Below are 27,683 nucleotides of genomic sequence, written 5' to 3' on the forward strand. Positions count from 1 at the left end.
ATGAGATTTGGGGCATTTTGCCCAGGTGGCAGAGCCAGGCTGAAATGGCCCACGGCTTTGGACCTCCACTCTTCGGCCAGCTGGGGTCGGATTCCTTCCCTCAGCTTTGCGCTCCGAATCCACGGGCAGCAGCTAGGGCGCTCTGGAAGGTTACCAGCAAGTAGTTCGCCTCCAAACCCAGAGCAACTTGGCCACCTTGCCAGAGTAGGGAAGCTGCCAGGATTTGGCTACAACTTTAGCTGTGGCTGGCTTCTGGCTACACTGTGCCTCATTCCAGGCTGGAGTACCTGGCCTCTATAGTTATGAGTTTTAATTGAGGCATAATCCACATTCCACGAAATTAACTGTGATAGTGTACAATTCAATGGCATTTAACACGTTCAAAATACCGTACAACCATCAGCTCTTTCCTATCTAGTCCAAAACATTTCACCATCTCCAGAGGAGGCTCCATTAAAAACATATTCATTTAATCCTTTTTGTCCCTAGCCCCTGATAATTAACAAATCTTGTCTCTATGGATTTATCAACTCTGGACCTATCATGTAAATAGATCACACACTATGTGATCTTTTTTCACCCAGCATATTTCTGAGATTCTTCCGAGGCAGCATGCATCAGAACTTAACGCTTTTTATGGCTGAATCATCTTCCACCGTATGAATATACTGCCGTGTTTTTATACATTCATCTGGTGACGAACATCTGAGTTGTTACACTCTTTGGCTACCGTGCATAGTGCTGCAAAGCAGGTATACACACATTTGTTTGCATGTTTTAAATCCTTTTGCATATAGCGCTCGCGCCCAGCCTTCCCATGCTCTAGGTGTCCGTCCCCGACCATTTTCCGAACCTCCCCAGCCCTAACTCTCAGCTGTCCTCAAGTTCTCTCCACGCTAAGCCCCTTCCGCCACCTGTAGGAGGCTCACTGCGCTCCTTCCCAGACTCCCCTCTCACCTCCCTCCTCCCCTACTCCGCAGCGGGACTGCGAGTCAGTCCGCACTCGCGTCCCCCTTTGGCGCAGGCCCCGTCTGCTGTGGGCACCTTGGGAGCGCCAAGGCGCCGACTACAAGGCCCCGAGCCTTAGCCAGGCAGAGCGGCTCTCGCGCGCGCAGATCTCGCCCGGCCTCCACGCTTGCGTTTGCGGAGTGCACAGAGCACGCGCACACGGAACCAGGCGGGCTTCGGGGAGGGCCCAGTGCGGGGAACCAGGGGCCTGGGCCTCGGGGTCTCAGAAGTGCCGGCTGACAGCGAGAGAAGGCGGCCGCGACGCGCGGACACCCGCGGAGAGGAGGCGGAGACTCGGGCCGGTGCTCACAGGTTAAAAAAAAAAAAAAAAAAGAGGGGAGAAAGCGTGAGGTGGAGGAGGGGTGGGCCGGGAAAGGGTTAGGGGTTCCAAGCCGGGCAGCTGGCCGAGGCCTGGAGGCTGGCGCAGAGGACGCTAGACTCCAGTTCGGGGCGGAGAGCTTTCCCCGAACGACTGACTGCGGAACCGACCCGCCCCGAGCACGGCACGCTGCGGAAAAAGGGCACTTCCCCTGCTGAGCCCGCTGGGAGGTTGGCGAGGCCCACGCGCCCGCGTGCGGCGACCTGGGTACTGGCGAGTATCTCAGAGACGCAAAGCGCCAGCCACCCTCCTCGGTCCCACGCGGCTCCCGGGTACCCAGGCACCCACTGCCCCTGGGGCGGGCCCGAGGGGAGGGTATTCGCTCCGCCTCCTTCCAGACCTCCCAGAAGAGAGAAATTCAAAATGTTCGCCTAAAGCGGAATTAGAAGAGAAGCTTATTTTGGTGGAACAAAAAAAGAAAAAGACGTTTTGAAATTCATGCAAAGTGTTTTCGAAATACGCATTTTTCATGAACTTTTTGAGATATCCTCCTAGGCATGGATTTCAAGTTTCTTGCACCCAAACAAGCATCTTTTAATTCCGTTTCCACGAATTTTCTGAAATATCCCCGTCCAATAGTTTAAGTGATCAAGTTCAAATAATAAGCAATGAAATAAATGCGTCAGTGTTATTTCCCGTTTTAAAATTTGAAGTTTTCTTTGAGTGATTGTGAATTTTTAGTCCCCCCCCCCCCCCCCCCCAAGAGCAGCTAACGCAAGGATTGGGTCTTGGCACAATCTGTGAACAGTTTGGGATTAGAGATTGTTTCTCTAAGGGGGTAGCAGCCAGAGAAAGACTCTGAGGCTAATTTTGAGAATCTTTGTTATCTCCCTTATTTATTAATGCCTTTAAGGAATTTCTGAACAAATTGAGAAAAGCGTACCCTAACCCCAGTCTCCATTCAGATCATGGCACCCCACAGAGCTTGCTCACACTCATCACTAGAAAATACCTGAGACCTAGGGGAAGGTGGCTGAAGAGTTCTGGCGGTAGAATTCTTCTTATCTGTTAATTGGAGAAACAACCATTGACAAGCACTCTGTGCCAGGCTCTGCACCAGACAGCGGGAATGACTCACCATTTATGTCAGAAATTAAACCAGAAGGTACTGGTGGTGTTCAGTACCTGTGCTCTGTTCTAGGTGCTACATCCTGGGAGAACCATCCCCTCCACAGCGAGGAAGTCCCACCAACTCCAGCAAGCCCTCTGAAAATGGGCAAGATTGCGCAAAAGATTTTTTTTTAAATGAATAGTAGAACAATCAAGATGTTAGCTCTAACCACAAAAAGTGGCCCAGGGTTGTGAGGAGCCAATCTACTGGAAAACAGGGTTGTCTTTTTTATACAAAAAAGCAGAATTAATAGTTTCCATGTCAAATCCTATATTCATTTAAAATAAATCAGTCACTCATATAAAGTAGCAGAGAAAGAAATAGATTTCCCAGTTTCAGTCAGAATGTAGTACTGTTTCAGGAAATGGGTGTTGATGCAACTGCATAACTCCTAGGCAAGGCTAAAAACAGTATTTTTGGATCCCTATTGACAAATTAGATCTCCTCTTCCCTTATTTTCCCTGTCCTTCCCTTTCTCCTCTCTTTCATTTTCCTCTTGTACAAGTAAGTGTTCCTGTACTGTGGGGAGGGTGGGTATAAACACTGCCAGAGGGGAATAAATTTATATAACATTTATGGATGAAAAGCAGGATAACTATGAGAAATTTAAAAAGACATCTCCTGACCCAGCAATTACAGCTGTAGGAATCTATTCTGCAGACACATTTGCATATGTGCAAAATGATCCGTTTGTAAGAATACTCGATGTTGCTTGTGATAACAGAAGATTTGAAACAACTTCAGTGGGCATAAATGAAGAGGGATTTAAAGAAATGAGGCTCCCCTACAACTTTTATTGTACAGCTGCTGGAAAGGCTCTGGTATAAGTCAATATGTAGTGATTTCAAGGACATTTTGCTGAGTGGAAAAAGAGAGATGGAGGAAAATGCATGTGAAACACTTCAAGTTAAATTTTAGAAATATTTACATCTGTGATTGTATTGACATAAAATGTTTCCGGAAAGACACCCAGAAAGTTGTTGACTGGTGCCTCAGGGAAATGTAAGGGAGTAAGTTACCTTTGTACTAAATACAGTTGCTACCAGTTTTTACACCAAGTGTGTGAATTATCTATTAAAATAAAATAATAAAGTAAGTGAAGCACTGGTAGAGGAAGTTTTTCTAGACTGACCGCATTCTATTGGGGAAGAATTGTGCAATTGTCAAATTGCACTAACAGGAAAAGAAAAAAAAGAATCCACTAGGGTTAGTCCGTCAATCCAAGCCTTAGTTTCCTGATTTGTAAAATGGGTACAAGTGTGACTTCTACTTTGCAGATTGTAGATTAGATTAGAAATAAGGTACAAACTACCAGAGTGTTGGAAAAACAGTAGTTATTCATTACATACTAATACATACACACATACACACACCTCTGACTCAGGATTCTGGTTTTCCCCGAGCAATTTCTGCACCCAAGCTATGCTTGAAGCAGGAAGAATTTAGGCATAAATAACCAATTTTTTTTTTACCAGTATAGGATTTAATATTCACAGTAAGTCCCATCCCCTTATATGTCATTGACTAAACAAACACTACCTATCAGATATAGTACATACTGTGTGCTTGGGTGCAGTGGTGAGCAGACAAAACTCAGATGTTTTAAAAAGTGGCATGCAGTTATGAATCTATTTCAGTGTTGCAGAATGAGTTTGTATTAAAGTGGTGCAGAATAAAATTAATGCGTCTCTTCACTGCTGCTCCTCTGCTGAAAGGTCACTTGATGTGAGGAAGGTGGGGCTGAGATCCTTTATGGCTGTGACTCTCTTTGGTACATGTTGGTTCCACCTGCGTAGCACTGTACAATACACACCAGCATTGTCTTGTAACTGGCTAAAACATCATTGCGTCTTGGATGTTTTTGAAAGTTAGAAAAATTTTCTTTCCTCTTTTAAACTGCTGCAGGTAGCCTGTTGTTTGAATAAGTGTTCCATTTATCTAGTCATTCCCCTGTTGGTGGACATTTAAATTGTTTTCAGCGTTTTTTTACTAGGATAAAATGCACTCAAGATACTGTCTGTAGGGCTGTTTTTCATATATTCAAGTATTTTTTTTCCTCTGGGGCTATCAATCCTTGCTTATATATGTTATAAATGTTTTCTGCCAGTTTGCTGCTTGTGCTATTACTTTGTGTACAGTAATATTCAACATACAGAATTTATCTTTTTTAAAGATTTATTTATTTATTTTGAAAGTCAGGGTTACAGAGAGAGAGGGAGAGAGACAGAGAGAGATCTTCCATCTGGTGGTTCACTCCCCAGATGGCCACAACAGCCATGAATGGGGCCAGTCCGAAGCCAGGACCTTCATCCAGGTCTTGCATGTGGGTGGCAGGGGCCCAAACACTTGGGCCATCTTCTGCTGCTTTTTGCAGACCGTTAGCAGAGATTTGGAAATGGAACAGCCAGGACATGAACTGACATCCATATGTCAGTGTTGCAGGTGGTGGCCTCACAGGCTATACCACAATGCTAGCCCCTTTAAATTTTTTAAAAAATATGTATGTGGGGCTGGAGCTGTGGTGTAGCAGGTAAGGCTGCCGCCTGCAGTGCCAGCATCCCATATGGGCGCCAGTTCAAGACGTGGCTGCTCCGCTTCTGATCCAACTCTCTGCTATGGCCTAGGAAAGCAGCGGAGGATAGCCCAAGTCCTTGGGTCCCTGCACCCGTGTGAGAGACCTGGAAGAAGCTCCAGGCTCCTGGCTTCAGATTGGTGCAGCTGTGGCCGTTGCAGCCAATTGGGGAGTGAACCAGTGGATGGAAGACTCTCTCTCTCTCTCTCCTCTCTGCCTCTCCTTCTTGCTCTGTGTAACTCTGACTTTCAAGTAAACAAAAACAAATCTTTTTAAAAAATGTGTATGTATTCATTTAAAAACATTTGTTTGAAAGGCAGAGCAGCAGAGACAGAGAGATTTTCCTTCTGCTCATTCGCTTCCCAAATGCCCTTAATAGCCAGCGTGAGGCCAGGCCAAAGCCAGAAGCTAGGAATGCTATCTGAATCTCCCACACGGGTGACAAGGACTCAAGATTGGAGCCCTAATCTGCCTCCTGGATGCATTAGCAGGAAGCTGAATAGGAAACAGGGAACCCAGACTTGAACCAAGCTCTCTGATATGGGATGTTGGTGTCCCAAGCCGCAGCTAACCTACTGGGCCACAACACTCACCCCTCTATTATCTTTTTAATAGTCTTTCAGAGGTGGGCATGTGGCACAGCTGTTAGCCTCCACTTGGGACACTTGTTCCCCATATTTGACTGTCTGGGTTTGAGTCCCAGCTCTGCTCCTAGTCCTAGTTTCTTACAAATGTGTACCCTGGGAGGCAGCAGGTGAAGGCTCAAGTAGTTGGATCCCTGCCACCCATGTGGGAGATCTGGATTGAGTTTCTGTCTCGTGGCTTCAGCCTAGCCTAGCTCTGGCTGTTGTGGGCATTTGAGCAGTGACCCTGTGGATGGATGATCTCTTTATGTCTCATCTCTCTGTCTGCCTTTTGAATAAATTTTAAAAATAAAGATTTGAAAAAACTGTTATAAAACATAAAAATTGTATGTATTTATAGGGTACTATGTGATAAAGGTTTTTTATACACCCAAAATTATATGTACATTCTCCCATTTTTTCTGTTAATATTTGACATTTATATATTTATCCATCTTGATTTTATTCAGTGTGTGTGAAGATGTAGCAGGTAGCATGATGCCACCAGCCCCACCCTGTATGAACATTCCCAAGGTGCCCACATCTGAATCTCTGAAACATGTGAATGTGTTAGATTATATGATATGGCCTGGCCCACATGACAGCTGGACTGTACCACCCAACACTTCCTTTCTGTGCACCAAGCCCATACTCCTTCTGTGTAATAGAACCTGCAGGTTCTGCGAAGTACCAAATGTAGAACCAGTACCGGCAGGAAATATCCAATATGGTTCAAGCTGTGTCCTCATGGTGACATTTAAGTCATAATAAAATTACCATAGCCAGCATTCCCACTCCCATCATGGATCTGACATCAGGACACTTTCAATATTTCCAAAAAAGGGCACAGAAAAAGGAGGTACTCAAGTCCTCTCCAAAACTCCACCCCTTTAGGATATTCAGGTAAGCACCGCCTGCATTGCCCTCCTCTATGCCTCCTGACCATATAGAAGTCAAGCCAGAACCTTGTTGAGGTCTTTTGTTTGTGACTTTTTCTCTTGAAGATTTTCATGCTTTTTTTTTTCTCATTCTCCTTTCCTCTCTATCAAGCTGGCCTGACTTTTGTGTTGAGTGTGCTTTGCTTTAAATGCATCTTGCTTTCTGTACTTCCCTTATGCCTCTGCTTTGAATTCTTTCACATGTGGAGGGGAAAACCTGGAATAATACTAGCCAGCTGCACCATTTCCCACAACAGGCCCAAAGTAATAACAAAGATCCTTGTAAGTGGACAAGGAAGGCAGAAAAAAGAGAACCAGAGATGGCAGCATGAGAAAGACTATGCAATGTCGCTGGCTTTGAAGATGGAAGAAGGGGCCATAAGCCAAAGAATGTGGGTGGCCCCTGGAGGCTGGAACACAGACAGGAACACATTACTCCCTTAAGCCTTCAGGAGGAACATAGCCTTGTCAACATTTTAATTTTAAACCTGGCAAGTCCCATCTTAGATTTCTGATCTCCCAAACTCTTAAGACAAGACATTTACATTTCCCCCATATCTCTGTTAATTTTAATAGGAGAAACATCATGCATACATTATAAAAGAAGTTAGGTAACAGAATACCAAAAAACAAACAAAAAAAAAACAAAAAAACCTCTTAAGTAAACACCTGAAGACTTCGTGTTACTACCAGTTTTTCTTTCTTCACTGAAATCTGTTATTGAACCAAGCTAAGGTAGAACCTAAGATTTTGTTTGATTCCCTCCCTCATGACCAGAAATTCCAAAATTATAGATAGAAAAATATAATATTGCATTAAAAGGAAACTCTTTCTAAAAAGAGGTAGTATGGAAAAAAATAGGGTGAAGCTAAAAATTCTTTGAGAATTGTTTTTAAACACAATAAATTTTAGCCTTGGTCTTCGTGAAGATTCTACAGTTTATATAGAAAACAGTAAATATGTAAGACTTCAGGAGAAAAAAATGTCAGAATTCAAATTATTTAATATTCTGTAGGCCTAAGAAACTTTGGAAGGGAGTGGGAAAAGGAAAGCCAACTGAATAATTACTTAAGAATACAGAGCAGGGACCGGCACTATGGTGTAGTGAGTTAAGCCTCTGCCTGTGATGCCGGCATCTCATATGGGCACTGGTATGAGTCCCAGCTGCTTCACTTCTAATCCAGCTCAATGCTAATTCACCTAGGAAGGCAATGGAGAATGGCCCAAGTTCCTGGGCCCCTGCACCCACGTGGGAGACCTGGAAGAAGCTCCTGGCTTCTGGCTTTGGCCTGGCCCAGCTCTTGCTGTTGCAGCCATCTGGGGAGTGAACCAGCGGATGGAATATCTCTCTCTGTATCTTCCTGTCTCTCTGTAACTCTGTCTTTCAAATAAATAAATAAATAAATATTTTTTAAAAAAGACTACAGGGGCTGGCACTGTGGCTCAGTTGGTTAATCCTCCGCCTGTGGCACTGGCATCCCACATGGGCACCGGGTTCTAGTCCTGGTTGCTCCTCTTCCAGTCCAGCTCTCTGCTGTGGCCCGGGAGGGCAGTGGAGGATGGCCCAAGTGCTTGGGCACCTGCACCCGCGTGAGACCAGGAAGGAGTACCTAGCTCCTAGCTTCGGATCGATGCAGCACTGGCCATGGTGTCCATTTGGGGGATGAACCAATGGAAGGAAGACCTTTCTCTCTGTCTCTCTCTCTCTCACTGTCTATAACTCTGCCTGTAAAAACAAAACAAAACAAAACAAAAAAAACAAAACAAAAAAAAACAGAACATACAGAACTATGAAACTTTCTGAGTAAAAATGTTGCTCCAAAATGAAACCACATTTTGTGAAAGCATACGACTTAAATATGTTTTTACTTTTTTTTGAAAAAAGATTTATTTAATTATTTGAAAGTCAGAGTTACATAGAGTGAGGAGAGGCAAAGAGAGAGAGAGAGATCTTCCATCCATTGGTTCACTCCCCAGTTGGCCGCAATGGCTGGAGCTGCTCCTATCCAAAGCCAGGAGCCAGGAGCTTCTTCCCAGTCTCTCATGTGGCTGCAGAGGCCCAAGAACTTGGGCCATCTTCTACTGCTTTCCCAGGCCACAGCAGAGAGCTGGATTGGAAGTGGAGCAGCCAGGATTAGAACTGGCACCCATATGGGATGCTGGCACTGCAGGCCATGGCGTTAACCCATTGCGCCACAGCGCCAGCCCCCTTAAATATGTTTTTAAAAGCAAAGAAATAATGTCAGTCTCTTCCAAAAGGGAAATTTTAGATTAAGGGGGAAAAGATTCTAATAATGTAAATGGGTCTGGCTCAGAAAGAAAACTGAACATATCCAATATCTGTCTATAAGAGCACTGATGGTGCAGCTTTAATATTAAACAGGCCAGGAAAATTTCACTCTGAGAATTGTTTTTAAAAGCTCATTTGAGGCCGGCGCCGCGGCTCACTAGGCTAATCCTCCGCCTTGCGGCGCCGGGACACCGGGTTCTAGTCCCGGTCGGGGCACCGATCCTGTCCCGGTTGCCCCTCTTCCAGGCCAGCTCTCTGCTGTGGCCAGGGAGTGCAGTGGAGGATGGCCCAAGTCCTTAGGCCCTGCACCCCATGGGAGACCAGGATAAGCACCTGGCTCCTGCCATCGGATCAGCGCGGTGCGCCGGCCGCAGCGCGCTACCGCGGCGGCCATTGGAGGGTGAACCAACGGCAAAAAGGAAGACCTTTCTCTCTGTCTCTCTCTCACTGTCCACTCTGCCTGTCAAAAATAAAAAAAAAATTAAAAAAAAATTAAAAAAAAAAAAAAAAAAGCTCATTTGAGCTCCTTTGTGGGTGCATAATAAAGTTCCATGGGCATGTTCACTTTCTCACCAATTCCAAAGAAAAAAAGCCATTTAAAACAGTGAACTGACCACTGGCTGTTGCAGTATAAATGGAGTGCTGCTTCTCACTGGCTGAATCAAGGTTCATCTGACTTTGATTCTCCTTTGCTTGGAAGTTCTTCTAAAGATAACCTTAGAGCCAGATACTTAGGCAAGTAATCAATGGTGGCATTACCTGAAGTTTTTAATGTGTCTTGTCTGTGTATTGTCATCTTTTTTCCTAAATGTGGGATGAGAACTGAATACTAATTCAGTTTCATTAGCCCCATCCATCACTGGATCAGTAGCCACAAATGCACTGTTATTCTCAAGCCCAGAATCATCAGATGTTTTGGTCCAGTTGTTACTAGGCCTGCTTCCTGATTGCTGTGGGTATATGCATTGCTGTAGTGAGAACTATCACAACCATTTTTGATCTGTTGTTTCTTGCCTCACTATTGTTCCTTCCTCAGTGCTGTGACTTGGTGCTTGCTGATGATTGTGGTTGTTGATCCTGGCTAATACTTTCTTGATGAGCTTCACATTTATCACGACTTGGATAAACTCTGCTTATGAATGGATCTGGCCTCAGTGATCTTTTGGAAACCAGCTTTTTTCCAGATAAAGGCCATGCTAATGCAGTCTGCACAGAAACAATATGAACTCTCTTTTGTGGTCATGGTGCTCTTCAGCATATCCAAACCAACTGGGCGCATTAATTCACTGTGTAGGTTTCTAGATGAAACCTCAATTTCCAAGCCATCTGTTATTGCCTCCTGGAAAAGAGTTACTGAGATGTTCACTGTAGTTCACATAAGCTGAGTTCCCACATTTTGCTTAAGGGTTAAGTTCCATTTGTCGCATAGCCTGAGATATTGCTTTCCCCACCCCTACCCATGACCGGAATGACAATTTTGCAATAGTCTCTGCAGCCACCAGCACCGCTGCATGATATCACATTTACATTATTTTAAGCACCTGCCATTAAGAAAATTTATTGTGTCAACAACAGGAAACTAAAATAGAAGAGATCGATGATATGCATTATTCTAAGAATGACTCCCAGTGACCTGCTCTTATATCATCTTCTCCACTTTGTGTACAGAGCATCATATATCACTAGAGAACTGCAAATTAAAACTAATGAGAACCATCAGAATGGCCAAAATCCCAAACACTGACAATACCAAATACTGATGAGGATGTGGAGAAACATTCACTCTCATTCATTATTGATGGGAACACAAAATGGTACAGCCACTTTGAATGATTTGCTTGACATATTCTTATAAAGCTAAACATAATCATACTATGTTGCCTAGCATATTACACTCCTAGGAATTTACTCAAATGTGTCAAAAACCTATGTTCATGTAGAAACTTGCACACAGATGTTTATAGCAGCCTTGTTGGTGATTGCCATCTATTAGAAGCAATCAAGATGTTTTTCAATAGGTGAATGGATAAACAAATTGGTACACTGAATAATAATGGCACTTTATTCAGTAATCAAAAAAGATATGAGCAGGCACTTGGTCTAATGGCTAAGACACTGATTAGGATACCTGTGTCCTACAATGGAGTGCCTGGTTTCATTACCCTGTGTGACTCCTGACGTCAGCTTCCTGCTGATGCAGATCTTGGAAGGCAGTGGTGATGGTTCAAGTAATTGGGTTCCTGCAACTCACATGGGAGATCTGAACTGAGTTCCTAGCTCCCGGCTTCAGCCCTGTGCAGCTGTTGCAGTCATTTTAGGGATTAAACTAGTGGATGGAATCTCTCTAAGTTTCTCTTTCTCTCTGCCTCTCGAATAAATTTTAAATAAAAATTTCAAAATGAGGTAGCAGGCCACAAGAAGACATTGAAGAGCTTTATTGCTAAGTGAAAGAAGCCAGTCTGAAAAGGCTGGCTGAAAGAATCAATATTGCTATTTGGAATTTAGTAATACAGTACATAAAGAGAGGGAGCTAGGTGCCACATTTTGTCCTGTAGAGAGAAGTAAAAAATGCCAGTTTCTGGAGAGAAAATAAAGCTTTTATAACCAGTGGTCAAATGTGAATGACCATGTGGCTCAGAGAAAGAGAGAGAGCTTAACAGAATGTCTGCTTTTATTCTAATAACTTTCTTGTTCCTGGTTTTTGTATCCTTATGTTAAACTCCACTTTTATTTTTCTCCTAAGCACTGAGGTGCCAACTACTCTGGAAAGTATCCTTTTCTGAGAATCTTCCCCAAGAAATGAGAAGTCTGGCCGAGTCGTCCTCGCATCTGTAAAATGGAGATGTGAGCTTTATATACTCGGTTGTTGTTAACATAATTCCATTACCCTTGAATAGCTGTGGGAAAATTCCATGCAGACAACAGGTCATGATCCCAAACAATTCAAACACAACAGGTTACAACATGCTAAGTAACCAACATAAAGATGATAAAGCTATATGTTTAGAGGAAGAAAACAGTGATCAGGCTGGAGTCATGGCAGCGGCACTGAATATGAGAGACAGTTGTAGTCATTTAAAACTCAATTAAAATGATTAACAAATTACTCTACAAAGTCAACAACACAGGAACATCCAAGGCAATTGCTAATTTTTGTTTTAATGAAAGTTATCTGACCTGAAGCCAACATCATTGTTACTGTAAGTACTTAGGTATTTTAACACCTTTACTCTGGATAAATTATTTTTTTAATTGTGAAGCATAACACTCATACAGAAAAATGCACAAAACATAAACATTCAGTTTCATGAACAATAACAAAGCCAACACCCGTGTTCCAACCAAGTAGGTGAAGAAATACAATGGCTGCAGAGCCTCCCAAATGTCTTTTCTGATCAAAAGCCCTCCTTTTTTTCTTAATGTAATTTCTATATTGAACTTGTAAAAGTCACTTCCTTGTTTTTCTTTATACTTTTCACCAATGCATTTGTCCCTAAAAGTATTGTTTTGCTTTGCCTATTTTTATCCTTACATTGATAGAATCCTGCTCTAGGTATTTTTTTTTCTTTGTTCACCATTAGGTTTACTTGTGAAGTATATCATACTGTTTTCACTCTTGTCTAGAATTTTGTTGTATGAACATACTAAGACTTATTGATCCTTTGCATTGTTAATAGGCATTTGGATTTGTTTCCATTTGGGCTCTTATAATTTCTATAGGAAATTATTGCAGGGGCCAGCACTGTGGTGTAGCAGGTAAAGCCGCTGCCTTAGCACTGGCATCCCATATGGGCGCTGATTCAAGTCCTGGCTTCTCCACTTCTGATCCAGCTTTCTGATGAGGCCTGGGAAAGCAGTAGAAAATGGCCCAAGTCCTTGGGTCCCTGCACCCAAGGGAAACCCGGAGGAAGCTCCTGGCTCCTGGCTTTGGATTGGCAGAGCTCTTGCCATTGCGGCCAACTGGGGAGTGAACCAGTGGATGGAAAGACCTCTCTCTTTCTCTCTCTGCCTCTCCTTCTCTCTCTCTGTAACTCTGACTTTCAAGTAAATAAATCTTTTTTAAAAAAGTTATTATTGCAAATATATACTGGAACACCTGTATACAAGTTTTTAATATCTGAAGTCAGTCTGTTTCTGCTTGTAGTTTCTGTGAAATGGCATCTTTTTAACCCATGTGATTGCTTATCTTTGTAAATTGATCAATGTTCTTGAAAAATTACTTGGAAGAATAATTTGAGGTCTGGCATAAGTTGCTTATCTCCAGGAAGGATTTTGTTATATTCATGAAGATATTTAAACTCTGCTGTCTTAATGTGAATGGCTGATGGCTTAAAGGTAGAAACTCAATCTAATTGTGGCACCTAGGAAGTGGGTCTGGTGGGAAGTGTTTGGGTTGTTGGGATTGTTCCCTTGGAGGGTGGTTCTCATGAGGAGGGTTGGTTATTATTTGAGTTCAAGTTTGGCCTAGCTTCTGTCTTTCTGTTTTCATGTGATCAATTCCTGCACAGCCACCATGACCAGCCTCCACAGAAGCCAGACTATGGGGCCTCCTGACTCTGAACTGTATCCTCCAAACTGTGAGCTGAAATAAATGTTTTCTTTCCCAAGAAGTTCCTCTCAGGTATGTTAGTTGAAGTAGCAAGAAGTGGACTGATAAAGACTTTTATTTGTTTTACCACTGGTGGTGGTGGACACTTAAACCAAATTTATGGATTGAGTTCTATGACTCATTCAGGCAATGTGGATCCTAGTTGAAAATATCTGGATAGACCAATTTATCTCTCATTCCCCTGTACTTGAAGATGTAGCTCTTTGAGTATCCTAAAATGGAGAAGTGTGGGAAAAAGTCTTTTAAGCAGGGCTTAAAAGCAGGGCTGGACTTTCACTTCTGCTCTCCTTGCTTTTCAAGACTATTAAGACAAAAGTGAATTTGCTATACCAGTAAATCGTTATCAGGACAAAAGAAGCTTTTGTGGTTGCCTACTCCCCTGAGTTCCTGTAATGCCTTACTACTTTATTAGCTCTCCAGTGCATTTGAAATATTTTTAAAACTGTATTCAAAACTTTTAGGTGCTTTCTTGTAGGAGATGTATTTGAAGTTACTCACCTCACATTTTCTGGGAACAAAAATTCCAAGTTAAGTAATTATGAAATAATTTCAGGACCTGCTGCAATGATAGAGTAAGCTTGGCTCTGACCTTCTGCCATCCTGGCATGGAAAACACTTAGCCAGCCAATATCCTTGCCTTTTGTTAAATTCCAGTCCTTACCCATATTGGTTTGCAGACATACTCAAAATCTTTCTAGCTAGAAAATTGTTATCTGGTCTCTAATAGGCTGCATTTCTGCCTCTGCTTTGAAGGTTCCATTATCCTCTTAATTCTCCTTGTTAGGAAAACAGCCAGATTTCCTGTGCCAAAGACCAAAATCTTGCTACACAAATGTTCTGTTTTTTTTTTCCACTCAGTTAAAGATTAGTATTTTTATGGCTCTCTAACGAATCTAAGATCAACTCTAATTTTAATAACAGGACATCTGAAAACTCTTGTAATATATTGTGTCTTTACAAAGATACTTCCTGGTGATATACAAGTTCTACCTCATAGGTCCACGTGCAGACCATTTTGCTTTTTTTCAGTTCTCTTAAAACTTATAAATATCTAGTCATTCTTGAAAAATTCTAGAGGTTAATACCGTCTATTAAGAGTTACTTTACAGTTCTCATTGTGTAGCAGGAGCATAGGGCTGCTTGCCCTGCTTCCAAACTCCCCCTTCTATTTCTGGGAACTTGTACTTCTCATCAACACCCACATCACTAAACAAACAATACATTAACAGTTATAATACTTTTGGTAGTCATATTCCTACAGTTTTGCCTCGTATTTCTTCTTACATTTGATGGAATTACAGCCAAGCTTCTAATTCTCTAGAAATTTGAAAGTGGAACTAAATCATTCCTGGATCTCCTAGCTGGACTTTTGAACCTAGGCACCATTGTAGATTGGAAAACAGAAAATTTCTATAATAATCAGGCTCAGATCAAAGTTTTGTGGGCATTAAAACAATTACAATTTTATGGGTCTCGTTTAGGAAAAACAATAAAAAATTCAAAATTCAAAATTCAAAACCAGTTATGAGCAATACAAGGGACCCATGTAGTAAGAGATTCTGAAGGTTAAATGAAAATTGATCTTTAAGGCAAATTGATCTCTGCTAATGCTTTCATCCAATGTTACCCAAAAGACTTCCCTGTTGTGATGGAAAAATGCTATATTTACCATTTCCAGTGCAGCAGCAACAGCCTTATGTGGCTATTTAGCATTTAAAAGAAAAGATTTATTTATTTATTTGAAAGCCAGAGTTACCCAGAGAGAAGAAGAGGTATATAGACAGAGAGAGAGAGAGAGAGAGAGAGAGAGAGAGAGAGAGAGAAAGAGAGAGAATCTTCTACCCACTGATTAACTTCCCAAATGGCCACAACATCCAGGGCTGGGCCAGGCTGAAGCCAGGAGTCAGGAGCTTCCTCCTGATCTCCCACGTGGATTCAAGGGCCCAAACCCTTGGGCCATCTTCTGTTGCTCTTCAGGCATACTAGCAGGGAGCTGGATTGGAAGTGTAACAGCTGGGTCTTGAACTGGCACCCATATGGAATGCCAGTATTTCATAGTTGGCAACTTTGCCTGCTCTGCCACAATGAATGCTGTGTAGCATTTGAAAGATGTCTAATGCATCTAAAGAACTGAATTTTATATTCTAGTTAATTTAAATTACAGTAGCCTCCTATACCTTGTGGCTACCCCATTAGTCAGTGAAGCTATAAAGGAGATGTGCAGAATAAAAGAGAACATAGCACAATGAGATATAGAGAAAGAGAACATCTTGAATTTCCTACAGTCTACAGTTTCCAGTACTGACTTGTACCTGCATCCCTGTCGTTGTGTTATAGAGGATTTTTGTTACTTACAACCTAAAGATACTATATTAGTTTTCTAGGGTTGCCATAACGGAATGCAACAGGGTGGCTTAAACAACAGAAATTTATTTTTTCTCACATTTCTGGAGGCTGGAAGCCCCAAATCAAGGCTTTGGCAAGTTTGATTCTCCTGAGGCTTCTCTCCTTGGCCTGCAGAGGGTGGCCTCCTCACTGCGTCCTAATTTGGCCTTTTCCCTGAGCCCACGTTTAAGGACACTAAGTCCCTTTAGATTAGGGCCTCACCCTTGTGATCTCAATTAACCTTGAGTGTTTCCTTAAAGGCTGATCTCCAGATATAGTCACACTGGAGGTTAGCTTCAACATATGAATTTTGGGGGAACACAATTCAATTTATAACAGTTTCCTAATTAATACATCTAATTGATTTGTCTGTTCTCATCATTTTCAAATCTAATTGGATGAAGAATCTGTGGTAATAATATGGATTTATAGGAATCCATAGATTGTGGAGTGATCTAGTTTTTCTTTATTTCTTTTTCTAAAGATCATTTATTTGGAAGGCAGATCGAGAGAGAGAGAGAGAGAGACAGACAGACAGAGAATCTTCCATCTGCTGATTCACTCCCCAGATGTCCTTAACAGCCAGGTTTGGATCAGGTGGAAGCTTGAAGTCAGGAACTCCATTCTGGTCTCCTACTTGGGTAACAGGGGCCTAAATCCCTAGGCCATCTTCTACTACTTTCCCGGGTACATTAGCAGGGAGTTGAATCAGAAGTGGCTTAGCTGGAACTCATACTGGCACTCTCATACGGGATGCCAGCATTGCAAGCAGTAGTCCAATCCACTGTGTCGCAATGCTATGCCTTTTTCTTTAATTTTAAAGTCTATTTAGTTGAGAGAGAGAGACAGAGACAAATTCACAAATGCCTGCAACAGCTAGGGCTGGGCCAGGCCAAAGCTGGGAGTTGGGAACTCAATCTAGGTATCCCAGATGGGTGGCAGGGACCCAAGCACTTGAGCCATCACATGCTGTATTCCAGACTGCACATTTGCAGGAAGTTGGAATTAGAAGCAGAGTCAGGACTTGAAGTGGGGCATTCCAAAATGGGATCTGGGCATCCCAAGCAGAGTCTGAACTGCTGTGCCAAATGCCTGTCCCTGTATTATATTTTAAGGCAGGCAGACACTAAACAGTAACTCAATTCCTGATGTGAGTTTTCTAAGTTTCCATGGTATATAAATACTCGATCCATAGCCTATTTCTACATACCAATGTGACCTCACCAAACAAAACAGGGAAGTAGCATACCATTATGTATTACTTCCACCATGTAGATACACTAGACATAACCTCAAAAGTAGGGCTAATAGTTAAAAAATTTAAGAAGTGATGAATATTGAGTATTTATTACCTTTGTTTTAAAAATGATTTATTAATTTGAGTGGAAGAGAGACATAAAAACAAAGCATCCCATTTGCTGGTTCACTCCCCAAATGTCTGCAACAGTAATTACTAGATCACTGGATGAAGCTGAAGCTGGAACTAAGGAGGCCAATTCAGGTTTCCCATATGGGTAGAAGGGTCTGGGTTGTAGGTGGCTTCAGCCACCATCTACTGCCATCCACAGTACACATCAGCAAGAAACTGGGACAAGAGTGGAGCCAAGGTTTGAACCCAATAATGAATACAGTCATCCACACCCATGTCTTAACTTCTAGGATAGATACCTGCTCGTGTCACCTGTTTTTTTTTTTTTTTTTCCTTAAGAGGTTTGTATTCGTAATGAATAAAAAAGGTATAATGAGGTATAAAAAGTATAAAGAGGTATTTATTTATACATGAAAGAGTTAGAGATAGAGATCTTCCATCCACTGGTTCGCTTCCCATATGGTCATAACAGCCAGGGCTGAGTTAGACTGAAGCCAGGAGCCAGGAAGTTCATCTAGGTATTCCACGTTGGTGTCAGGGGCCCAAGTACTTGAGTCATCCTCCACTGCTTTCCAAGGCCATTAATGGGGAGCTGGATTGGAGGTAGAGCAGCTGGGACACAAACAGGCAGCCATATAACGTGCTGGCATCACAGGTGGCAGCTTTACCCACTATGCCACAACACTGGCCCCTTACCTGTATTGTTATTTATGTAATTATAATTATGGATAGTTTAAATTTTAGAAATGGCTGTGTTTAACAACTGGTTTGCAACATTCTTGAGAATTTAATAATTGGGACTTACTAGCTAGTCTGAGGTGGTTTTAGGAACTCACTGTGTGTGTGCACATCCCTGACTTAACACCACACTAGTCTACAGGAGAATTAGGAGATATAATGGAAGATAGGATACCCCACAAATGACAAGAAAGTAGCTGCTGTTTGTAATGTGAGCTGAGTGATAAAAAAAAAGAAGTGTCATTCACACCTCAAGGGCTGAGGGATGTCCAAGCCTTTGGGTGTTTTCAGGAGTTAAAATTAATTGCTACTTCTAAGGATAGAGTTTAAAAATTTGCTACTGGATCCCGAATCCCCTTAAGCTGGGTGGTAAAAATACCATCTTAAGTGTTAAAGTGATCATATGGATAGGATTTAGTGTCTGGCAATAATAATAGATAGATTAAAAGGAGTGAATGCTCCAACATGGGAAGTAGTCCACACAGCAGACTCATAATGACAATCGCTTTAAACAGCACTCTAACCTCAGAATCAGCCCTTAAGGCATTCTGGTCTGGCTGAAAAGCCCACAAGAGCATTTCAGGCATGGAAAGTCAAGACACTGTGGCAAAAAATGTCCTATATGAAGGATCTCTGTGAGTGAAACTCAGTGGAAGGAAGTGGGCATCAAAGAAGGATGCACTTTTCTCTGAAGGGTGGAGAGAACTTCCATTTTGCTTATGGCCTTTTGGAGCCATAATTAATACATTTTTATCATCTAAAGTCCATATTTTAATGGATGTCATTTGTTTTTAATAAAATCATTTTTTTTTTTGACAGGCAGAGTGGACAGTGAGAGAGAGAGAGACAGAGAGAAAGGTCTTCCTTTGCCATTGGTTCACCCTCCAATGGCCGCCGTGGCTGGCGCACCGCACTGATCCGAAGGCAGGAGCCAGGTGCTTCTCCTGGTCTCCCATGCAGGTGCAGGGCCCAAGCACTTGGGCCATCCTCCACTGTACTCCCGGGCCATAGCAGAGAGCTGGCCTGGAAGAGGGGCAACCGGGACAGAATCCAGCGCCCCGACTGGGACTAGAACCTGGTGTGCCGGCGCCGCAAGGTGGAGGATTAGCCTGTTGAGCCACGGCGCCAGCCTATAAAATCAATTTTCTCTACTAGGATCTCTTCCAGGATATCATATAATGGTTAGCCTTCTTAGGCTCCTCTTAGAAATGGAAGTTTTTAGCTTTTCCTTGCTTTGATGAACTTGACAGTTTTGAAGGTAACTGGTCAGGTATTTTATAAATACTCATCTTTGGGCTTTTTCAGATGTTTTTATAATTATGAGACTGGGATTATGGACTTTCAAGAGGAGGACTAGAAAAGTGAAAAGCCATTTTAATCATATCATATCCTTTAATCATATCATATCATTTAATCATATCCTGACCACCTTAATGAGATAGTGCTAATCAGGTTTTCTCATCACAAACTACTCGTTTATTCCCCTTCACATCCTGTACTCTTTGGAGCAAAGTCGCTATGTATGGCTCACGAAGAGACAGTGGGGAGCTGTGCTTCACCTCCTCTAGGGCAGAGTATTTGCGTAAGGAATTCTTCTGAATGTAAGAAGGTCTCTTCTCCCCATTTATTTATCTGTTCAACAATATATATGGACTCATGAGTATTTATTTTATACCATATGCTAAAATCCAATACCACTTTATTTTCTTGTTCAAATTGTTCCAAATGGAGCCATGAGGAGTTCTTTCCATTGGCTCATTTCATTCATCCCTTTGACACAGCACCATCTTTGTGGGTTTGTTGTTTTTAGCACCTCCTTATTTCAGGGTCCAGGCTCATCTTGTATATTTTCTTTTTCTTTTTTAAAATTTGTTTATTTATTTGAAAAGCAGAGTTAGAGAGATGCAGGGGTTGCGGGGGTCTTCCATCCACTGGTTCACTCCCCAAATGGCTGCAAGGGTTGGAGCTGGGCCAATCTGAAGCCAGGAGCCTGGAGCTTCTTCCGAGTCTCCACGTGGGTGCAGGGACCCAAGGACTTGGGCCATCTTCTACTGCTTTCCCAGGCCACAGCAGAGAGCTGGATTGGAAGTGGAGCAGCCAGGACCTGAATCAACACCCAAATGAGATGACGGCACCGCCTTTGGCGGCTTTACCCACTATGCCACAGTACGGGCCCCTGTACATTTTCTGTTCCTGTCCTAGAACCAGCAATTTTTCCAAGAATTCTTGTTTCTTTTTTTGGGAGATGATATTTTAAAACAAGAACTGCTGCTAAATGTCTTGCTGCTTCTCGGTGTAAGGAAATATGTATGTATAACCCACTCAATGTTTATATACAAATCTGTGAATCTACATGTAGTCATCTCTATCTACATTAAGCTGAATGTGATGTCATGTCTAAAAAAATTTACTTATTTGAAAGGCAGAGTGAAAGAGAGAGAGAGAGATTGAGATTGAGATTGAGAGAGAGAGAGAGAGAGCGCACTTCCATCCACTAGCTTACTCTCCAGATGGCCATAATAGCCAGGGTTGGCCTGGTTGAAGCCAGGAGCCAGGGACTCCATCAAGGTCTCCCATATGGATGTCAGGGACCCAAGCACTTGGGCCATTATCAACTGCCTACCCAGGTATATTAGCAAGAAGCTGGATCCAAAGCAAAGCAGCCAGGACTCAAGCCAGCACTCTGGTATGGGATGCTGGTGTCACAAGTGATACCTTAACCCACTGTAAAACAACACCTACCCAGTGATTTCCTATTTGTATCTCTATTACCACATACTTGAGTGTAAACTCCTACTCCAACAAGAAGAAAGAAACCTTCTGCTATCCACAATTTACTAGGTACCTTAATGTAACCAGGAAAAATCAGCATTACTGTCCTGCTTCTCAAATAACTTTCATGAATAAGGTCTCTCTCCCCAAGCTGTTGTTGCAACTCCCATGTAATATGTAACCATACCAATTTTAAAGCCAGGAAATAAAGGATCAAAGAAATCACAAAATTTATAAAGTACGTGAGCATCCCCAGGCCTTCAGTAATGTTACTGAGACCTACTGCATAAGCCTCCCTCAACTAAATGCTTTTACATTTCAGAAATAAACTGAGACTTAGCAAGGAACCATAACTGACCCAAGAACCTACATGTAGTGAATGGTGGAGCTAGTATTTAATCACACTTTTGGCCAGGGGAACAGAGACTATATCCATTAAGCCTGACATTGCTGTAGTCTGGATGATGTAAATTTATTGGCTTTTCTCAAGAAAGTGATTGAGATTAAAGCCACCCTGCTCATCATCAACATTTTTGTCAGAGACCTCAATGTAAGCAAGTTCTCCTGACCAATTTTCTTTCCCTTCCTATCACCCCCCAATGCTCTGTCCTTAACCAAATCTCTCTTATCTTCCTAACTTCTCTCTGTGTTTCCTGGTATTTCTGGTCCATAATCAGCCAATGCCCTATAGTCTCCACCTCTTCTCAGATAGTTTCTGCTCCCTGCTTGCTATCAAAACAATCCAACTCTCCTTTGAGGACAACTGCATTTTGTACAGCCCTTATAATTTTCTTCTATCTGGCTGTTTTTTAGTTGTATATTTTATAATAAACCAGAAAATGTATGTAGTATATTTTCTTGAGTTCCATAAACTGTTCTAGTGAGTAGTTAATGGAAATAATTAAGTTTCTAGAGGAAACTATGAAATCTGTAGTCAGCTGGGAAGAATTATGGGTAACCTGGAGTCTCCATTTGTGACTGGCATCAGAAGTGAGGGCAGTTTTGTGGGACTGAGCCCTCGACCTGTGGGTTTGTCATACAGGACAAGCCAACATGATCTAATTCCCCAATACTTGGCAATAATTTTAACCCCAAGGATTATAATTTCCCCATAATGGATAGGCTCTTTACTCTGTAATCAAATGACTAATCAAATGAAACAAAGGTAGTTCATGAAATAGTTTATTGTAATGTACACAAAAGTAGAATAAACAAAAATCAACAAAAGGAATATATGAAAATAAATGCAAAAGTAGGTGAAAGAAAATTACTAAAGTACAGAACTGTAGTAATGAAAGAAGTGCTGGTATCTATGGAAGAAGCAGTCCAAATGGTCCACAAGAGCTGTCCCTTCAAGGTGACCTTTTGAATGGGTCTACAATCACACCAAGGGTCTGTGCAGCCCTCAGTGTGAGCACAGATCCCACTGCACTGACCCACCCTGTGCAGTCAGGGAGCTCTGAGCCACATACAGTGTAGAGCTACACACAGTGATTGCCCGAGACCCAGCTACACCATGTGCCCTCTTGTGCAGTCACAGAGTTCCTACAGTTTCAGCACACAGGCACGGGATACAGAGGGCCCACTGTACCCCACTAGCCTGTCCTGTCCACGGAGAGGCTGAAACATTCCCAGAGCCAGCTGCCTGTGGGTGCTCCATCTAAGTGGTTTGAGCCATGAAGCCTGTGATATGTTGAGAGGCTGGGGGCACCTCACAGTCCTACTTGGGTGCCCAGTCACCATCAATTCTCCCAGCCAGACTCAAAGTCAATGGGGAATGTGGATTTTTCCCTCTGTTAAAATCCCTGGATCATGGACAAGAGCTGCCTTCTCAGCCCCTACTCGTTTCACAATGGTTCCTTCTCCCCACTGATTGCAGGGCACACCCAAGAGCCTCTGTAGCTGGTACAGATGTCAGAATGGCTCCTTCTCCATGCCCATTGCCAGTTGCATGCACCTGAGCTGCTGTCACTGCTACTGCTGTCAAGATGGCATCTTATTCCCACCAGTTGTTGGGTGTGCACACAAGAACTGCTGCAGCTGCTACTTATGTCCAAAATAGCACCTGCCCTCTCTCAATTTGTTGCTGGATGCCCTTGTGGGGTAGATGGGGAGAGAGACATGTGCACCATTTTTTTGCTGGCTTAGCAGGCACCCTGTCCACCTAAGAGCTTCTGGCTAGACTCAAGCACAGTGTAGGCTGCCAGGATCTACCTCTGACTACATCATCAGTGTTATGGGCCACTACTGTCTGATCTCACCTTGTTCTCCAAAACTGGTGCTTTCTCCAGCTCTCGACGGCTTGGGTCGTGTGTTGTATCTGTGCTCTTTGCAGCGTGCCTGCACCTTGCATATAGATCTGTGGTATCCCTCTTCTGCAGAATCTTCACTGCAGTTTTCTAATTCTCCCCCTGAGAATGTACTTCCTCCACTTTATTTATTTATTTATTTTTACTACTTTCCCTAGCCTAGAGCAGTATGCTTTCCCTATTCTGCCATCTTGGAATCCTCCTTATCAATTTATTACAATTTGTTAGTATAATACCCTATTGATGAATATTTTATTTCTAGTCCAGTAGAAACAATATGAAATAAAAAATTAGTAGATAAGTCCTTTAGTAGATATATAATTTTATCCATGAGATTAAGTCTTAGAGGTGAAATTATTATGTCAAATAATATATACTTTTGTAATTTTCATGATTATTATCAAATTAACCTAAGTTAGATTTTTCTGGTATTCTTTATCTTAGATGTACTAAGTCTTATTAGATTTGTATTTAGACTTAGTAATTTAATAGTACTATTGTATTTTTAAATCTATTTTAGTCTCCTTCCCTTGGCCAAGATTAATTCCTTGCATTTACTTTGAAAATGTGGTCCACTAATTGTCTCTCCTCTCTCCTATATCCTCAACTCCCTCTCTTAAAAAATAAAAATACAGATGTGATACATTAGAAGATGTAGGTAGGAATTAAGAGCTTGGGCTTTGGAGTCCCTAAGACATAGGTTTAGTTTCTTTTTTTTCTTTCTTTTTTTTTTTTAACTTCAAAAACATTTTTATTCACTTTGCAAGAAACACACTGAACTTTAAACTGCTGTTATTTCTGGGCCTTTAGTTTCTTATTTCTCTAGTTAATCAGCTGTGTAAAAGCTTCTTCAGGGGCAGACATTGGGTCTGGCAGTTAAGATGACACTGGGGATGCCCACGTTCCATATTGGAGGGACTAGTTTTGAGTCCTGACTCTGGTTTTGATTCTTGCTTTTTGCCAATGCATATTTTGGGAGGTGACAAGTGATGGCTCAGGTAGTTTGTTCTCTGCCAGTCACATGAGTGATCTGGTTTGAGTTCCTGGCTTCTATCTTTGGCCTGGTGCAGCCCTAGCTATTGCAGATGTTTGGGGTGTGAACCAGGGTATGGAGGGTCTCTCTCTATCTGTCCATCTGCCTCTCTGCCTCTCCAATTAAATAAATTAATTAATAAAAAATTCTTCCAATCCAACTTATTATCATATAAAAATATTTTATTTGAAAAAGGCAGGTTACAGAGAGAAATAGAGATAGAGATAGAGATAGAGATAGAGATAGAGATAGAGATAGAGAGAGAGGAGGAGGAAGAAATCTTCTATCCACTGTTCATTCCCCAAATGGCTTCAATGGCCATGGCAGGGCCAGCCCAAATCCAGGGGCCAGAAGCTTCATCTGGGTCTCCCACATGAGTGGTAGAGACCCAAGAACTTGGGCCATTTTCCACTGCTTTCCCAGGAGCATTAGCAGGAAGCTGGATTGGAAGTGGAGCGACTAGGACTTGAACTCTTGCCCATATGAGATGCTGGCTTCACAGGCAGTGGCTTAATGTGCTACACTACAACATTAGTCCCTTATTATCTTTTTTTATAGTTAAACAACTTTATTAACAGAGTCAAGCAATGGCTAACACTTATATCTATTATGTCACATCATACAAGTGTAAATACAAAATTACTACAGTATAATATATATTCTCTGCATGATCCAAAATATTTGATGGCCCCAAAAAAACTCTCTTTAAAAGTCAGCAGCTTATCAAAAATTAAAACTGTATTCTAATTAAAATGAAGATCTGTTAGTATAGAGTTAGAAGGAATATCAATCGAGTACATTTTGAGAAGTTGCAGGAGGATATGTTTGAAGGACTTATCATTGTTTTAAAAGGCTTTTTCCCTCTTATGTTAAAAAACAAAAGTACACAATCCCTCTGTACAATGTAGAATTCTATTGCCACCACTGCATCTCTAGTTACATGACTTTCCATTTATTTAAAAGCATTTGTGTATTTGAAAGGCAGAGTTACGCAGAGGCACAGAGAGAGAGAGAGAGAGAGAGGTCTTCCATTTGCTGGTTCACTCCCCAAGTGGCCGCAATGGCCAGAGCTTGGCCTATCTGAAGCCAGGAGCCTGGAGCTTCTTCTGAGTCTTCCAAATGGGTGCAGGACTTGGGCCATCTTCTACTGCTTTCCCAGGCAATAGCAGAGAGCTGGATTGGAAGTGGAGCAGCCGGGACTTGAACTGACACCTATATGGGATGCCGGCACTGCAGGTGGTGGCTTTACCTGCTATACCACAGTGTGGGCCCCATTACATGATTTTTTTTAAAAAGGGGGTCCTTCTTCCTGGTTATGCTTCTAAAGTTTGCTTCTCAATGGTCTTCATTCTGGCTTCTTCTCTCATCACAGCAAAATGGCCAATAAACCTCTTAGAAACTCAGAGAAATTTTTATGACACTTTTCTGTGTGTGTGTGTGTGTTTTACACGGTTAAACACTGCCACCTTGAAAGCTTTTCTTTGCTTGCCTTCCGTGACACCATTGTTTCCTGATTCTCCAGTGGATGGATTTCTTTGTTTCTTTGGCAGACCCTTCTAATTTTCTCTCCATCTGTGTGTTAAATGTGGAATTCTATAGGGTGACTTCTTTGGACCCCTTCATTTTTTTCAGTTAATAAACTTAGCTTTAGGGAAATATTTTTAAATGTTTGTTTTCATCTGCTTGAAAGACAGAAAACTTCTTAACCTTCTGTGCCACATTTCTGCCCCTAGAATATTTTTTGAATTTGATCAGAAAAAGTTTTAATTGCATAGTTATACAGATTTATGGGGTATAGTGTGATAATTAGATATATGCATACAATGTATAATGATCAAATCAAGGTAATTAGCATTTCAATCTCCTCAAACATTTATCATTTCTTTGTTTTGGAAGCCTTCAAACTCCTCTCTTTTTTTTTTAAATAAAAGTATATATCGTGCATTGTTGTAAACCACAGTCATTCTACTGTGTTTTATAAACGAGAATATATTAACCTTTATTTTGGAGAGAGCAGTAACACTGAGAAGAGTGTACGGGAAGTTCCCACATACACCTTGTCCTTACACATGTGCAACCTACCCCACTCCCAACAACCTGCACAATACAATAGTAGTAAGGTACCTTTGTTCCTATTGATGAACCTACATTGACACATCATTATTACTCAAAGCCAGTAGTATATTTTAGGGCTCATATTTGGTGTTATACATGCAGTTTATTTTGACAAACTTATAATGACATGCATTCACCATTATAGTACTACACAGAACAGCTTTACTGCCCTAAAAATCCTCTGTGCTCTCTCTACTCATCCCTCCCCCCAGCACCTGGAAACTATCTTCATAGTTTTTCCTTTTACAGAGCTGGCAGCATACAGTTTTCAACCTTTTAAAAATATTTATTTATTTATTTATTCTCATCTACTTGAAAAGCCAAGAGAGAGCGGAAGAGAGAGAAAGTTTTTCCATTTGCTGGTTCTTCCCCAAATGCCTGCAACAGCCCAGACTGGGCCAGCCAAAGCTAAGAGCCAGGAACTCCATCCAGATCTCCCCACATGAGTAGCAGTGGCCTAAGCACTTGAGCCATCATCTGCTGCCTCCCAGAGTGCACTAGCAGAAAGCTGGATAGGAAGCAGATGACCTAGCTCTTTGATATGTGATGTTGGTGTCCAAGTGGTAGCTTTACCCATGGTGCTACAATACCCAATACAATTTGTGGCTTTTTTTTTTTTTTAAAGATTTATTTCTTTATTTGAAAGGCAGAGTTACAGAGAGAGAAAGAGAAAGAGGGACAGAGAGCGAGAGCAATCTTTTATCAGCTGGTTCACTCTCCCAATGACTGCAGTATCTAGGGCTGGGACAAAAGGAAGCCAGGAGTAAGGAGTTTCTTCCAGGTCTCCCACATGGGTGCAGGGGCCCAAGGACTTGGGCCATATTCTGCTGCTTTCTCAGGCTCATTAGCAGGGAGCAGGATTGGAAGCAGAGCAGCCAGACTGGAACCTGCATCCATATGGGACACTGACGTTGCAGGCCGTGACTTTAACCCACTATACCACAACGCTGGCCCCAGTTTCTGTGCTTTTTGAGGCTGATTTGTTTCACTTACTAATATTTATTTAAGGTTCCTCCATATCTTTTCTTTTTTTTTTTTAGATTTTATTTGAGAGTTAGAGCTGCAGACAGAGGGAGAGACAGAAAACTCTTCCTTCCACTGGTTCACTCCCAGATGGCCACAACTGCTGGAGCTGCGCTGATCTGAAGCCAGGAGCCAGGCACTTTTTCCTGGTCTCCCACGTGGGTGCAGGGGCCCAAGGACTTGAGCCATCCTTCACTGCTTTCCCAGGCCACAGGAGAGAGCTGGGCTGGAAGTGGAACAGCCAGGACTAGAACCGGCACCCATATGGGATGCCGGCACCGCAGGCAGAGGATTAACCCACTGCACCACGACGCCGGCCCCTCCTCCATATTTTTTCATAAGTTCACAATTCATTCCTTTTTAGCACTTAATATCTTGTTGTCTGAACGTACCACACTTTATTCACCTA

At 42.2% G+C, this 27,683-nt stretch overlaps 1 long non-coding RNA gene and 1 pseudogene across 1 annotated transcript; one reads left to right on the forward strand and one right to left on the reverse strand.

The window, feature by feature from the left end:
* Window positions 1-1,174: 1,174 nt before the first annotated feature.
* LOC133771812 (uncharacterized) lies at window positions 1,175-27,683 on the forward strand. The gene is made up of 3 exons (XR_009867633.1): window positions 1,175-1,320; window positions 13,430-13,542; window positions 27,292-27,683. It is a non-coding gene; the product is annotated as an uncharacterized LOC133771812 (long non-coding RNA).
* On the reverse strand, window positions 9,436-10,382 carry LOC133771861 (E3 ubiquitin-protein ligase RING2-like; annotated as a pseudogene).

The sequence above is a fragment of the Lepus europaeus genome, chromosome 12 (genome assembly GCF_033115175.1).
Source record: "Lepus europaeus isolate LE1 chromosome 12, mLepTim1.pri, whole genome shotgun sequence".
Lineage (NCBI taxonomy): Eukaryota > Metazoa > Chordata > Mammalia > Lagomorpha > Leporidae > Lepus > Lepus europaeus.